At 36.1% G+C, this 5,949-nt stretch overlaps 1 non-coding gene across 1 annotated transcript; it reads left to right on the top strand.

Moving 5' to 3' along the window:
• Positions 1 to 3,808: 3,808 nt before the first annotated feature.
• LOC111728502 lies at positions 3,809 to 3,969 on the top strand. Its single transcript, XR_002775776.1, has one exon. It is a non-coding gene; the product is annotated as a small nucleolar RNA SNORA67 (small nucleolar RNA).
• Positions 3,970 to 5,949: the final 1,980 nt, after the last annotated feature.

The following is a 5,949-nucleotide window of genomic DNA, read 5'->3' as shown; positions in this document are numbered from 1 at the left end:
GAGGTTTCTGTGTTAGAATTTTGGTGTGAACACACACACCTATGCATACGTTAATTTAACTTAATTTTATTTGTATTTATTACTTGGGTTTGTAATGCTGTCCTTTGGGAATGACATCCATTAACTTTAAATCCATTTTACTCTTCTACGGGAAGAAAAAAAATTATTTTCCAGGAAGCTTTTTCACCTCAACAGAGTATAAGCACTCATGGAAATCCTTGAGGCAGTCACCGATACACCCACCGCTGTGCGAATGATGAAAACACACACAGAGACAGGCGATGGAGTACAGAGCATGCTGTAGCCATCACTACCTCATGCTGCCGAGCAGCTTGAAGAAGCCAGAGCTGCACATCAAATTATCCCAGCCAGAGCCCCACACTTATCCATACCCCGATGGGGAACTCTCATAAAAAGCATACTTGCCCCACTTTACGCAGCATACGGCTAAGTGATTTATTAGTGGCCAGGAAATCAAAACATCATCTCTCTCAACTAAAATAACTGCTCTTACAAGATACTGATTTAAATTTTGCATGATTTGATCTCAGATATTCCTGGTAAACATCTCTGCTTCTGAGGATCTCGTAAAGTGCTGACCACGGAACTGATCTCAGCACTGGTAAGTGGGACTTCGCAGGAGAAAGCTAGGCTTCCTGGGCACCGCCTTCACTGCAGGCTTCCTTCAGCGGTTCCTGATGGACCTCCCAGCTGGAACTCTCCTTTGGTGAAGATTTCATTGAATCTCTCATTCAAATGAGAGGACTTGGCTTCTCTCCAAGGTACAAAATAGCTACCTGTGTTTATCTAAATAGGAAATATTCAAGTACTTAGAATAGTAAATTATCAGGGCTCTGAGGGTATAAAGGATAGACGCTGTAGCCTTGGATTCAGAAGACCTAACTTCTGCATTCTGCCACTAAGTAGCTGAACAACCTCAGGGAAAATCTCCTGAACGTTTCCTCTTGCAAGTGCCCCAAAAGCGATTTAAGAAAATAAATGATTATTATAGAATTTGTGAAAAAAGAGTTTAGATCTGGCTTTGCTAATCGGGAAATTGTTGGCACTGTACATAGGATTTAAGGCTAGATCAGACTCAGATGCAGATGTAGAAAGTCAGATGATGTTGTGGGCAGACCTGAGAGCATGAATGAAATCAAAGAATTTGGGAATGCTCTATTTGTTTAGGACAAACTATGGACCCAGAAGAAGTAAAAGCAAGAGTTGAGGAGGCTTAAAATGTAACTGAAGAAGAATCCTTAGCAGGAACTACATGGCACATGACAATTCCTTAGAACTTACTTAAAAAGAAATGATTAGACACTGTGTTTTTGAGCAAAAAGATATGACATTCTAGGAAAATTGACTCAGGGTAGCATGCCTATTCTAGGGCCTAAATTCAGATGGTGTGATCAGGAATGGAGAGCGATTGACTGGTGAGTCATCATGAAGAAAGAAGTCATAAGACCTGGTAAGTAAGTGGATAAAAGGCAAAGAGAAATTGGATGAAGCTGAAGATTACCTGGAAGCACAGTGATGTCATTTGTACAAATGAGTCTATTAGGGGAAGGGACAGGTGAATAAATAATAAGGCTGATTTTAAAATGGGGATTTGAAGTGATGATCAAATTTAATAAGGAGAATTATACATTTTGTTATATTACATTTTCTATAATAATTGTCCAACAGCTATTTCTACTCAGTACTAGTCAAACTAATAGTCCACTAAATTAAAAAAGTATAGAAAACTTTAAAATGTTAACTATGAAATAATATTCTATCTCTGGGAGGCTTAGGAGGGGGGATTGCATGAGCTCAGGAGTGTGAGATCAGGCTCAGCAAGAGCAAGACTTACCCTGTCTCTACTAAAAATAGAAAAATTCACTGAGCATGGTGATGGGTTCCTGTAGTCCACTACATGGGAGGCTGAGTGAGGAGGATCACTTGAACCCAGTAGTTGGAATTCGCTGTGAGCGAGGCTGAGGCCATGGCAATCTAGTCTGGGGCAAGAGAATAAACCTCTGTCTCAAAAAATGAATCAAAAAATTGTGTCTATACAAACTGGTTAATGGATTAAGACAAAATTCTTTGAGGGGGAAAGGCAAATTTCAAAACATTCACAAAATATGTTTTAAATTCAAGTGAAAATATGATAGAGCTATTAGTTCAAATCTAATATTCACCAAAAAAATACATAAATTTAAAGCTATCAGGAGGTAATTCAAAATCCACTGTTCTTAACACTCAAGTTCAAATGCAATTGCCTTAGAAAAAGATTGCTTCCCTCTCAACTCTGATCCAACCTCTCACATCTCTGTTTTCTTAGCCAAACATCCAAAAACCTTTGAAAGACATAGGCCCAGAGTATAAATATTTCCTTGGCAGGATTCTTGCTATAGAAGTGCTTCCATTTGTCAATTTGGGAAGCTGAGAGGACTGAAAATTGAATCAACTGTTTTCTATAGGAATAAAGTCTTAAAAATTGCTCTAGCAAGATTCAACATTCAGTATGTCTAAAAGGACACTTAATCGTCATCTTATTTTCATGCATTCTTCACCTGTGTCAATTTACAGAAATGATCATCACCTCTAAATATGACCATTTGGTGACATAGAATTCCCCATTTATTTGATTTGATGGGACTTCAGTGACATCAAATCTGAAAATTTCTATTGCTTTAGGTTTATTTTTCCCTTTTATTATGCAATCTAAATTTAAAATAATCACTATAAAATGTTTATTATGAAATATGCATGTGGTTCATCTTTTGTGCATTCTCTCAACTTTTGGGAGGGGTGTACCTGAAAAGTGAAGAAACAGAAAAATTTAAAACGAACTGCAATTGCCTTTGGTAAATCATAAGCTTGATCAACTTCTATTATAGAGATGAGACACTCTCCACAAATTGTGTGAAGCTACCCCAAATCAGGCTGTTCTGGTTTAGTGGGAAGGTCAGTATGACTTCTATAACACTTAAGTGTGCCTTTGAAAAGACACAATCTCTTTGAGTCTCTGGTTTTCTTATCTGTAAAATGGGTATGAGAAGACTTCCATGACAGGATAATTTATAGCTAGAATAACAAATTACAGAACAGTAACTGCTACAATAGTTGTGTTTCACGGAATAAGTAAAAATAGTTAATAAGTAAAGTCTCTGCAAATAAAGTCACTGCTTTCCTTTGATGCAACACTAACTAGCATCATATATTTGGTGGCAAATGTACTGATTTTATTAGAACTGATGAGCTGTTTAAAGTAGTTTATAAAAAGCTTAAGTGCATCTCTAAGTTGTGAGGGCAATGAGACATTAAAAATGAGAGGGAAGAAGGCAATTTGCCCTCTCCACCTTACTAACATTGATAAAATTGATCATTCACTAATCAATAGCCTTTCTGGCCGCCTTTAGGCCACTGCAGCCCCTGATCTACCTCCTAACTAACTTGTCAGCTGCTGCTACCTGACCTCCATTCATCTGCTGCAAACCGAGACCGTTACGTGTATAGAATGACTCCTTACCTTTCTTCTGGCCCTCAGCTACATTCTGTTATCTTTAATATGTTAACATTATAAGATCATTGATAAATTAATGATATCAAGTTGTACTTGTTCTTCATAATTAGTACTTGCACATCAAAATTACATTTATTTTTTGTTTTGACAGCCCCATTTTATTTCAAGAAATGCTATGGTCTCCCACATGATGACAGATAGCATTGATTATTCCAGAGTTAACAAAAGGTGTAATTAAAGTTTGCCACAGATCTTGAAATGATTCAAAATTTTATATTACCTTATAAATTACAACAAATCCAAAGTGATTCGCTCACCCAGGGGCCAACTGGTGCCACTCCCAGGAAAGTAGCAAATCAGAACTAAAATTGGCATGACTAAGGTTTTGAGGGACGGGGATGCTTACTGGGGATGCTTATTCATTTTGTCTCCCTTTGCCTGTCTGAGTCTATACTTAAATTTCTTCTAGAAAGACTGTATCCTCTTATTTACATTCTGAAGTTTTTCTTTAAAAAACACATACATTATAACCATATTTACTACATATATTTGAAAATTATCCAATAAAAGGCATGATGTTTTCAACACACACACTAACAACTGTATAAAGTCTATTTGTGGAGATGATGGGTTCAAAAGATCTTTTGCAAATAAGAGAGCTTCTGTCTTCTGGGTCCTCACTTGATAACTTTAGTATATGCATAAAATCAGTAAGAATCTCAGAAAATCTAAAGTAATGGTTCTCACCCACCATTCTCTAGAAGCAGTTTGAAAATCTGTGACAATCATAAGAGGATGAGGCTTTGCCACTTAGGTGGGATGGGTCCGAGATGTCAGATGCCCTGCAAATTCATAGACAATGTCACACAATAGTTAAATTTCCCACCAGGAATTCATATATATGAAGAACTGCTTGAATTTTTCTTAATTTAGAAATGAAGTTTATTTTATTTATAAATTCAAAGTATTTGGGACAGTTTTTTTTTTTTTTTTTTTTTTGCAGTTTTTGGCCAAGGCTGGGTTTGAATCCGCCACCTCTGGCATATGGAGCTGGCGCTCTACTCCTTTGAGCCACAGGCACCTCCCTGGGACAGTTTTTTAATATACACTGAAGTTTCTAGAAGATTGTTCTTTTTTTATTTTAAATTTGACCAAGATTTCCCTGACTCTTTTGCCAGTAGTTCATCACTTGAATAACAGGTAACAAAAGGCAAGGTTGTAAATGACATTTGGGTTGTCAATAAACATACGCGTATCTATCATTATCTGTAACTGCCATAGTCATGATATTTAGACATTGTAAGTGGTAGCCTCTGACTATTTATGTCTTCCATTATAATCATGACCAGTTTTGTATTTTAAAAATATGTTACTCTATTAAAGATTATTTTCTTTTATATTTTCCCTTATATTTAATGAATGAATTCTTTTTTTGTTTAGTCACATGTATTGGTTATTGAAAATGCATATGAATTATATTCCAAAATAACAAAGGTTATTACAAAATATTAGTTATAAAAACAAAGTCTTGGCATGAAACTACTGTTCTAGAACAAATGATAATGTTCTCAATTATAGTAGAACCTCTGTAAATTAACCACCTCAGGGGCTATAGGGAACTAGTCAAATACAAGGGTAGTCAACATAAGGAACTGGGCCTACTGTACTGATACCATGTTTCTCTGAAAATAAGACACTGTCTTACATTTATTTTTTCTCAAGAAGACACCATAGTATCTTTACACCACTTAACACCAAAACTCCCTCCACATTCAGCTCAATTATCATTTTCATATGGAATTTTTCCCTCATCTCAGTAACTAGGTCAAATTCCATATGAAAATGATAATTGAGCTGAACGTGGAGGGCGTGTTGGTGTTAAGCAGTGTAATGGATGCTCCAGAATCCTGTCCTGACTTCCCTCAGGAATGAGGCATGGATTCCCAGTCCCAGGAAAGTAATTTACTGATGAATCATATCCAATGTTTTCTTCAGTTAAAAGATACTATGGTGGGAAGGCAGGGATCAGATAAAGGCCTGTCTGGCATTTTAGGCTATTTCTAATATTGTGTATCTTAATCCATAAAATAGATTTAATACTACTCTAATCACCTTAAAAAAATCAGGGGATATTAAATTAAATAGCATATATGAAATAATCAAGGGCCATTTATATAGATTTGTGTAGGAGACAGTGTAGAATAATTGTGAATGGATAGACTGTCATGGCTTCAAATTCTGACATGCTCTGTCCTCACTGCATGAGCTTGGGCAAAGTGATAAAATGGCTACAAAATTTTTAATCACTTAACTTTGACCAGTTATATTATAACTCAGCATATAATAGCAATTAAGCCCCTACTTCTGATTGTAATGCAGATTTATACAAAATAACTTAAATTGTCAAAGATTTTGTTTCTTTTCTTTTCTCTCTCTCT

The sequence above is a fragment of the Otolemur garnettii genome, unplaced genomic scaffold (assembly GCF_000181295.1).
Source record: "Otolemur garnettii isolate 467f Iridium unplaced genomic scaffold, OtoGar3 scaffold00163, whole genome shotgun sequence".
NCBI classification, from domain to species: Eukaryota; Metazoa; Chordata; class Mammalia; order Primates; family Galagidae; genus Otolemur; species Otolemur garnettii.
Note: the sequence above shows the minus strand (reverse complement) of the source record. Positions and strands in the feature narration are given on the sequence as shown.